Here is a 10,811-nt window from a genome sequence, read left to right on the forward strand (position 1 = left end):
ATCAATATTGTTTATATAACATATATACAGAGTGCTTGAAAAAGGTTTTAATATTAACACAAGAGGCAGTACGCAGCAAACGAAGGAAAAACGGTTCTATAAACATTGGTCGCAAACCCAATATCATCGGAGTTACGGCTCGCTCAATGATCTAGATTTTTAAATAATTTACGGATGGCCGTATGCAACAAAAGACGAAAATACGCTCCTACCTAACAATTGGTCGTAAAGGTACTAGCATGTTGTGTTGTGGTCTTATTATGTAGGAGGGGTATATCTTGCACTCCTAGCACTTTGTCACGAAACAAATGGGAAACCATTGTATGTAGATAATTGATGCAGTACATCGTACTGTTCTGTATCTAACAAGGACGAAACACACTAGTCAACGTACAGTATTCCACTGCATAAAGACCATGGTGTATGCGGTCCCCGTAAATGATGTGGGTACACCGCGAGAACGCGTGTTCAATGCCTGTGATGCAATCCGGCAATAGCCAGGGGTGTTCCAACGAATGTGCGATTCAATGAGACATAGGTGGAAGGCTGCACTGCAGTGGATGGCATTCACATCGAGCACACGTTGTGAAGAGTAGATCAAAGACATGGTGATCATTGATTGCATTGTATTGGCAGCAGATACTGGGTTTGTGACCAATGTTTATAGAACCTCTTTCCCGTTGTTGCGTGTTGACCCCTCTGTAGATACTGGAACCTTTTCCAAGAACATTCTGTACCTTCTACTTCTTCTTCTACCACTTTTTCCCACAGTTGCAAGTGTGGATTTGGCCTTGTTTTACGCCAGGATGCCCTTCCTGACGCCAACCCTATATGCAGGGATGTAATCTCTATTGTGTGTTTCTGTGGTGGTTGGTAGTGTGTTGTGTTGTGTGAATATGAAGAGGAGTGTTGGGAGAGACTCAAACACCCTGTCCCCGACCCACAAGAATTAATCAGAAGCGATTAAAATTCCCGACCCGACCGGGACTAGAACCCGGCACTCTCTGAACCGAAGGGCAGTACGCTGACCATTCAGCCAACGAGTCGGGCTCAAGAACCTCCTGTATACACTGACTGACAGAGCAAATGCAACACCAAGAAGGAGTGGTCAGAACTTTATGCCAATTGCAGGGTAGACTGACGTCACTGAGGTATGCTCATGATGTGAAATGCGCCGCTGTGCTGCGCACGTAGCGAACGATAAATGGGACACGGCGTTGGCGAATGGCCCACTTCGTACCGTGATTTCTCAGCCGACAGTCATTGTAGAACGTGTTGTCGTGTGCCACAGGACACGTGTATAGCTAAGAATGCCAGGCCGCCGTCAACGGAGGCATTTCCAGCAGACAGACGACTTTACGAGGGGTATGGTGATCGGGCTGAGAAGGGCAGGTTGGTCGCTTCGTCAAATCGCAGCCGATACCCATAGGGATGTGTCCACGGTGCAGCGCCTGTGGCGAAGATGGTTGGCGCAGGGACATGTGGCATGTGCGAGGGGTCCAGGCGCAGCCCGAGTGACGTCAGCACGCGAGGATCGGCGCATCCGCCGCCAAGCCGTGGCAGCCCCGCACGCCACGTCAACCGCCATTGTTCAGCATGTGCAAGACACCCTGGCTGTTCCAATATCGACCAGAACAATTTCCCGTCGATTGGTTGAAGGAGGCCTGCACTCCCGGCGTCCGCTCAGAAGACTACCATTGACTCCACAGCATAGACGTGCACGCCTGGCATGGTGCCGGGCTAGAGCGACTTGGATGACGGAATGGCGGAACGTCGTGTTCTCCGATGAGTCACGCTTCTGTTCTGTCAGTGATAGTCACCGCAGACGAGTGTGGCGTCGGCGTGGAGAAAGGTCAAATCCGGCAGTAACTGTGGAGCGCCCTACCGCTAGACAACGCGGCATCGTGGTTTGGGGCGCTATTGCGTATGATTCCACGTCACCTCTAGTGCGTATTCAAGGCACGTTAAATGCCCACCGCTACGTGCAGCATGTGCTGCGGCCGGTGGCACTCCCGTACCTTCAGGGGCTGCCCAATGCTCTGTTTCAGCAGGATAATGCCCGCCCACACACTGCTCGCATCTCCCAACAGGCTCTACGAGGTGTACAGATGCTTCCGTGGCCAGCGTACTCTCCGGATCTCTCACCAATCGAACACGTGTGGGATCTCATTGGACGCCGTTTGCAAACTCTGCCCCAGCCTCGTACGGACGACCAACTGTGGCAAATGGTTGACAGAGAATGGAGAACCATCCCTCAGGACACCATCCGCACTCTTATTGACTCTGTACCTCGACGTGTTTCTGCGTGCATCGCCGCTCGCGGTGGTCCTACATCCTACTGAGTCGATGCCGTGCGCATTGTGTAACCTGCATATCGGTTTGAAATAAACATCAATTATTCTTCCGTGCCGACTCTGTTTTTTCCCCAACTTTCATCCCTTTCGAACCACTCCTCCTTGGTGTTGCATTTGCTCTGTCAGTCAGTGTATTTCACATACATAATTCGCAGATTAAATGAATGAAACCTTTAGGACTAACTTTATAAAATGACTAGCTGATATACCCGTGCTTCGCTACGGAATTCTACATTGTATACAGAATTCTAGGTTAGGTAGTGTACACGTTGTGACCAAGATTGTATTACCCCAGAAACGCGACGGGGAGGTCACCAAACGTCTTTTCTCATATGAAGACTGGGTTAGGGAATTTGCATTGTAATGTTAGGCCCCCTTGCCTACCATCAGTCACAATCAGGTTGGGGAGTTTTCATTATAATGGCAGACACTCACTCTCCATCTGAATTTTTACATCCTCAGAAAGGCTGTCTTAGTAGTTTTCCCAATTGAAATGAACATAGGTCATTACAATGACGTCAGTAGGAATGGCGCGATTGAAAGCAATGCTTTCGTATGAAATACTCCATCAAATGAAAAATCACACATTTTCTCATTTTCAACGAACAGTACTACGCTGTCGATCTAACAGTCCAAAGTTCCAGAGCTGGAATGACCAAGCCGCAGACAGCCGTGATCCGTGAACACTCTTCGTCTTATTTCGGCCGGCTGGGGGTGTCGAATAGTGGAGACTCCCAGGGCAAAAACTATGCCCTTTTACTAATCTGTTTCCTAGGAGTATGCGGTGAGTCTGAAAATATCCGTTAATACAATGAATGTAGAATTTAATGAAAGTGAGGAGGAAGAAGCTTTTCTTAAGAAACGGCTCTTTTCAGATTGAATATGGAGTTATTTCGTGAATTGTGGTCCTATAATTTTGAATAGGCCTCCGGAGCTGCCCGCTGTGTTGTCAAGGCTGCTTCACAAGCTACTAGCCTGGCCTCTGCCACCGCCAATACTCAACACCTGATCAATCGAGTTGGTAGCCTAAGGTTTAGCAAATTGAAGTCCAGCTTTGAGGCTAAATGGATAGAATGCTTGCCTTCGGTCCGACGGCCCCGGTTCAATTTTTAGAATCAACCCGCTCATACTGTTAATTCCCCTGGCTTGGGAACTGGGTGTTTATGACGTCTTCGCCATTCATGTTATCCTTATTAGGTCACCACCAAGCCTATGTAGATGCCACGCACCATTATTATTATTATTATTATTATTATTATTATTATTATTATTATTATTATTATTATTATTATTATTATTATTATTATTATTATTATTATTATTATTATTACCATCATAATCGTTAAATAACAATGTTGAATTTTACAGCGGTCGTACCCATCGTTCAATGGTTAATTATCTTCCTCGGAAGATCAGTGGTCGTGCCCGACCCATGATCACGGGTTCGATTCCAACCAACAAAAGAGAACACTAAACCTGAAAGATTAGGTTTCATTTTAGCAGATCTACCAATAAAAAGAAAACTATATTACTCCTATAACAGCAGCCCTGTAGTGTCTTCCTACAAGGATGTAGAAGTAAACGGGAGTGAATTACCAGCACTCCGTTATCTATATATTTAAGGCAGAAGGATGAGGTGAGGAAGTATATACGATGAATAACGCATGGTGATAGCAGTGACGATCTGACGGACCGAAGCCTAGCACAGCAATCATCCACCGGTCCCCGCGCCTGTAGGCAGACAGCGGCAAGCCGCGTGAGGCGAGTCGTTGGGTAGGGACGAGAGTCTGGGCTGCAATATCAGTCTCCGAAGCCTTCTTCTCAGAAATACGTGCGACGTGTTTTCTCATTGCTTTCAAGGTTTGCAAATGGAGCAATGTGTCAGATGCTTACAATATAATGTGCTTTAGATTTCCATCGCTCGCATTTGCGGTTTGGGCTTCACTGATAGCCTTGGTAGCCCTCAGTATACGCCACTGCTGTTAACCCATTTTCTCGTGGCTCGGCGTTGATATGGACTTGGCAACAAAAATACAAATTTATGAATGTATGTGTTATCAAAGCCGGTTCGGTAACAATATATAACATAAATGATCGGAAATTTAATTCTGTATAACTTTCGTTATGTAGTATTTATCGATAAGATCACTAATAATATAAATATTTGAGAACTAAATTTTAGGCCTTCCCCTAAACTACCATTTCACTCAGCGCGAGTAAAATGATTTATAGCCTAGATTGTAGTGGCTCATCCTCCGACTTCACATACCGATTTTCATTAAATTCTCTTCAGCTGTTTTCTCGTGATGCGTGTACAGACAGACAGACAGACAGACAGACAGACAGACAGACAGACAGACAGACAGACAGACAGACAGACAGACAGACAGACAGACAGACATTACGGAAAAGTAAAAACTGCATTTCCTTGTTACTATGGACATGACCGATACAGAAATACCATTATTTTCAAATTCTGAGCAATGTACAGACAAAATTCTTATATTATATATATAGATTAAAGTGAAATTCAAGGGACGAGGAAAGTCGTATTTCGCAAAATAACGCGACAATCACTGCCTTTTCGTGAAATCGTAAATAAATTAATGCGAAAAAACCCATGCCTCTAAATCACAGATAGTGAAACTTGTAAACATGAAACCGGTTCGGCCGGTTCCAACGCCGGCACATCGCTACCACACCACCCATCCTTGCACACATTCCACACAAACATCACTTACCTTTATACGCAGCACAGGTTCTCAATTTCCCTATCACGGCGATGAGGTTCTTACTTGCGATTTCACGTTTCTTTTATATCGTTAGTGTTTATGATAAGGAGATATCTGTTATCGTGCTCCAGCCAGAAGTGTTATCTTCCTTATGAACGAGTTGAGAGTGGTCTGCATTCAAATGTCATTCTTCTGACTTTCCTTATTCCTTTCTGCGAACTCACAGATTCCAGGCTCTAAATATAGCCTACTATTCGCATCGCAATGTGGCTTTGAACAGAAGTGAAACGTGAAGGTGATTATTATTTTAAGGGGATGTACAACTAGATAGTATCCTTTTTTAACTTTAATAAAAGATGGGGGAAAAGGTAGGTCTGACTCTTCGTAACTTATGATGAAGTTACGATAAAGGGAACAGCTATGAAAGGTGAAAAATAAGGGGGTCTGAACCTTCAAAAGCAGATGTATCAGCAAAAGAAAGGGAAGGTTAGAAAATGAGACACCCTACGTCTCGCAAACCTAATACCGCTGAGGTCTGAAAGGAATAAGAGCTAACCAAGAGGAAGGTTTAGAGGACAGGCGAAAGTGAGGAGCCAGGTGCAAAAAAAAAAAAAAAAAAAAAAAAAAAAAAAAAAAAAAAAAAAAGCAAATTCAGACTCTCATTTTACGTGCATTGTAAATTTCTGACTACACGACTGCACACGTAATTTCTCCCTGTGTATGTAGGTGATGAAATATTTTCACGATATCCTCAGCATGTCTTAAGAAATTCTGGTCACATATCCATCCTATCACATATCCTTCCATACAGATATCGTACTAAAACCTTTCCATAGTAACCTTGTGTGTTTTTGTCGTGTGGAATTTAATGCAAATTTGGAGAGATCTTTGTTTCGTTTTCTTGCAAGAAACCCCAAAACTATGTCTAGACAGATATTTCGTTGCACACGGTATAAATGCAAAAGTGTGTTATGTCGCGGATTTCAGAACGTGAAAGCAATTTTTATCACCACTGATGTCACCACCTTTCGATTATTGAAACGAGGACACAAAAATATACTCTTATCTTTCCCATTCGTTTGCTTTCCTCACTGTAAAACAACGAATTTATTTTACCTGAATACCCCTTCACCTTACTGCACTGTGTCAGTTTATCCACTGTAAGGTATTTTAAACGTAATGATGCAAACACCCTAATTTGTCAACATTCTCTTTGGAAAACTAAAACATCTCGCACTGACTTTGAACAGCCTGATCAAATATTCAGGTTTATTCATAATCTCTCAGGGGTTTTAAACACTGATAGTGCAATAGCTATGGCAGACACAGCAAAATGACTTATATCAACAGATACAGAACCTCTTCAGCTTTGCGTCCGTAATAGGCGCCTTGGCGTGTTTGTAGATTTAGCCACTAGAGGGCAGTCAACAATGGAAACAACAAATTTGGCGACAAGATAGTTTATTGCATCTTAGAATTCGTTAAATGTTACAGCGGCAATTTCGTGAAAAATATCGCACTGCAGCACTTACAGCTAAAATAATGATCATGCGTATTTCAAGAAATTCCAAGAGACAGGTTGCCTGTGCGATGCTCAACGAACAGGCCAGTCAGGATCATCGGCCGAGATCAACGTGCGCATGAAGGAAGCATACCTATGCCAGGAGCCCTGAGAAGTCAACAAATCGTGCAAGCCGGGAATCACAGAGGTCTTGGTCAATTGCCTGATATATTCTACGCAAACGTTAGCAAGTGAAAACTTACCGACTGTTGCTGAAATCCGAAATCTCTATCGTTGTTTGCAGTTGTGTGGGAATTTCTGAGATCGGTTAGAGGTTGTTGGTCTTTCCGAGAAACTGACTTTTATTGACAAGACCATTTCATGTGTCTGGCAGAGTGAACCTTCACAATGTATGCATCTGGGGTACGCGAACTATTATTTCATCACAGCGACACAGATAGGTCTTATGGCGGCGATTTGATAGGAAGGGGCTAGGAGCGGGAAGGAAGCAATCGTGGCCATAATTAAGGTACAGCCCCAGCATTTACCTGATGTCAAAATGGGAAACCACGGAAAACCATTTTTAGGACTGCTGGCAATGGGGTTCGAGCCCACTATCTCGTGAATGTAAGCTCACGGCTACGCGGCCCTAACCACACGGCCAACTCGCTCATTTCAAAAAACCAAACACAAATAAAATCACTTAGCATTATTGGCACAATATATGTGAATAATACTATTATGACTAAAAATATGCTTTCATCCCATCATTTTTGGTCACATACAACTTAAAGAAAAAATTTAATAAAATATGTATAAGCCTCCGTGGCTCAGGCAGCAGCGCGCCGACCTCTCATCGCTGGATACCGTGGTTCAAATCCCGGTCACTCTATGTGAGATTTGTGCTGGACAAAGCGGAGGCAGGACAGGTTTTTCTCCGGGTACTCAGATTTTCCCTGTCATATTTCATTCCAGCAACACTCTCCAGCACTCTCCGGCACATTTCCTAACCTCGCCACTAAATGGGGGCTTCACTTATTCATTCATTCATTCATTCATTCATTCATTCCAATCCATTCCCGACCCGGCCGAATGGCTGGAAACAGGCTGTGGATTTTCAATAAAACCATGTTATTATGTTCACAGAAACGAGAAACGTACTTTTTAAGTTTGTGAAAAGACGCTAGGATAAAAATATGACGTCATAGAAATGAGGAAATTAATGTTGATGCTATCGACTGCTGTAATTATTGTCTTTTGCTTAACTTGTGGTCTGTTTAAAAGTTAAAAATCCCGGAAACTCAATTTGTGAAAGTGTTTCCAAACATTTGCTGACTTCGTCTGGAATGTGGGAGCATTATGCGATCAGTTTCAAGTAATCCTTATCACAGCCTAGGCAAATATAGTTACATTTGCGCTCACTGTGTGGTTTGCCGCTCCTCGAGTGCTCTTTTCAAGTGATGACTCGTTCATTGCTCGCTGATGTCTGAAAACACTGATAGTGAAAACTTTCCTTCTTGTTCAGAAGCTCATTCCAAGGTTACCCACTAGCGGTCTATGTTTAGCTGCACCCAGTTTTATTGTGACCTTCAAGTGGAACACTGTCCGCACAGTACAGCTCTAGAATGAAATGACTCATCATCGTGAGTTCTATCTCGATTTTTGAAGGGGAGACAATATTCATGGCACTCCATATCATTATTCCTGGAATAAATTAACTACTGTACTCAAGCTTATGTCCAGGCCCGTAGAGCTCAGCTTTCGCTGCTAGATCGCACTACTGTCGTTATCCACCCTTCCAGGCACTCTGATATTATGTTGTCTGATAGAATAGAACTGTGACATGTCATTGGTTACTCTGCCAGCAGCTCTATGAGGTGGACAAGACGAAGACTGCAGCTCTGTCTGGGTAACTACATCATAGCTGAAACTCTTCTTCATAACATGCCGTGTTTTTTTGTTATAGCGGAAGACATATTTTTCACTAACCACATAGTTTATAACTGTTAGGTTCATCAGTCTGTCGAAATTAATCTATGATTAAATAATACTAGTATGAGCAATGCATGTTCTAAAACAATGGGTGCTGAGTCAGCATTTTCCCACGAAGTCATTGACCCCTAGTTGAATAGTAAGGCTACGCAGATTCTGGAATGAGGTCATTGACCCCTAGTTGAGTAGTAAGGCTATGTAGGTACCAGACCATTGAACGCGGAATAACGTCATAACCTTGCGTACGAGAGCAAGCCTAACCTGACAGACTCCATTGGAGGGACCTAATTGGTCAGGGAATGATCTGGGGGTGCACTTTGACCCCATAGGTTAGGTCATGTCGTCATACGCATACTACGAGGGCAATACTAACTACTAACCTCAATGGTCAACCTCGAGTGTTTGGACTGCTAGGTGAGGTTATGACGTCATACCCTTACGTACGAGGGCAATGCTAACCTCACGGGCCACTTTGGAGGAGCCGAGTTGGAAAGGCCACGGAGCCCTTCAGAGGAGCCGAATCGATCGGGTGCCCATGGAGAAGCCACAAATCGGTTAGGTGACCTGCAGATGAGGTTAAGACGTCATTATGACGTGTTAACCTAACCTAGCGCACGAACACTAACCTATCCTCACACACAGGCTCCCCTTGGAGGAGTCCAATCAGTTAGGTGACTGGTAGTTGAGGTAAGACGTGTTAACCTGATATCGCTACGAGGAACGCAACTTAACCTCAGACGGGTTTCCCTTGGAGGAGCCGACCTAGTGAGGTGACTTGTAGGTGTAGTTAACACGTGTGTTAATCTAACCTTGGCCACGAACGGTAACCTAACCTCACACACGCCCTTTCTCTTCTCCCTCTTGGAGTACTGACGTAATAAGCGCGGGCGATTTAAAAATGCATGCTTATCTGTACATAACCGAACGCGCAGGCCTTCTCCTGACAGAGCTGTGACATCACAGCGTGACAGATTACTATCAGATCCGGCTACAGTCCTATCAGTGCGCACTTGCCGTGACTTCGTGAATTACTGTAAACAAATGACTATTAGATCCCGCTAGAGGCATAAACAGGGGAAATTGCTGGTGTGCATGTGCGCATGTAGTGTACATCAGCTTGAGGTACACTCAGACGACGAGTTTGCAAGTTACTGTAAAACGGATTACTCACGCACCCACAGGTTCTTTGCCCGTCACCCCCTTGGTGTACTGACGAAGCTGTGACGTAATAAGCACGGGCGATTTAAAAACGCATGCTTATCTTTACATAACCGAATGCGCAGCCCTTCTCCTGAAAGAGCTGTGATGTCACAGAGTGGGTGATTTGAAATGCGGACTGCTGGCTAAGGGTGCGTGACGTTATAACCTAACGTGTGTCCATTCGTTGTCCCGTTTCTCTACGATGTCGGGTTTGTGGTGAGATGGATCTTTTAAGATGGATTTTTAATAACCGGATGCCCTTCCTGACGTCAGCCACATGAGGGAATATAATAAGATGAAATGAACGACATGATAGCATCGAGAGGTCTGCACAAAGTTTTACATCTCCATCCGACGGACAAATAACCATCAACAGCGTTATATGCCCTCACTCCATATGAGCACTGCATGGAGGATTGGAATTCAATGAAGGCTTTTTGTGCACACAATCTAGTAATTAGAAATTGTATACCACCATCTACATTACCCTGCCAGGCTGAATGGCTCAGATGATTGAGAGGCTGGCCTTCCATCGCAAACTTTGCAGGTTCGGTATATTTACATAATGCTGACTGAATACTTCAGCCTTCTCTAAATTATCAGAACTAGAAGTTCTTCAGCCTACATTTTCATAAAAATAAAATTGTGACAACTAGGGAAACATTTTATATATGTTAGAATTTAAACTGAATTAAATATTTATTGTGCAGTTATTTACAAAATTAAACAAACTACTACCGGTTGTACTACAGTCTTGGTTATGCTGCCGGCACGGTTGCTGTACTCCTTAGCATCTTAATGTGAAGAGGTAGCATGCTTCCAAAATTGTAATGGCCCCTGCAACATTAAAAATAAACAAAACATTATTTATTGTTTATGAAATTAAATTTTCAAAATATATTATACTATGCATTCGAAAGAAGTTGATGCAGTTCTTCCCTTAATGTCATCCATGTGTTTAGTTCTTTTCTGAATCATTATCAGGTACTGTAAAGAAGGGGAAAAGTTCATCCACACACTGTCTACAGTTTA

General features: G+C 43.7%; 1 protein-coding gene across 1 annotated transcript in view; it reads right to left on the reverse strand.

Moving 5' to 3' along the window:
• The window catches only part of LOC136866228 (thymidine phosphorylase), a 170,251-nt gene extending 165,008 nt beyond the window's left edge, over positions 1–5,243 (reverse strand). The window contains exon 1 of the mRNA XM_067143013.2: positions 5,096–5,243. The gene's annotated coding sequence lies outside the window, so the exon portion shown is untranslated. The remainder of the gene's footprint in view (positions 1–5,095) is intronic.
• Positions 5,244–10,811: the final 5,568 nt, after the last annotated feature.

This window comes from Anabrus simplex, chromosome 3 (genome assembly GCF_040414725.1).
Source record: "Anabrus simplex isolate iqAnaSimp1 chromosome 3, ASM4041472v1, whole genome shotgun sequence".
Classification (NCBI taxonomy): domain Eukaryota; kingdom Metazoa; phylum Arthropoda; class Insecta; order Orthoptera; family Tettigoniidae; genus Anabrus; species Anabrus simplex.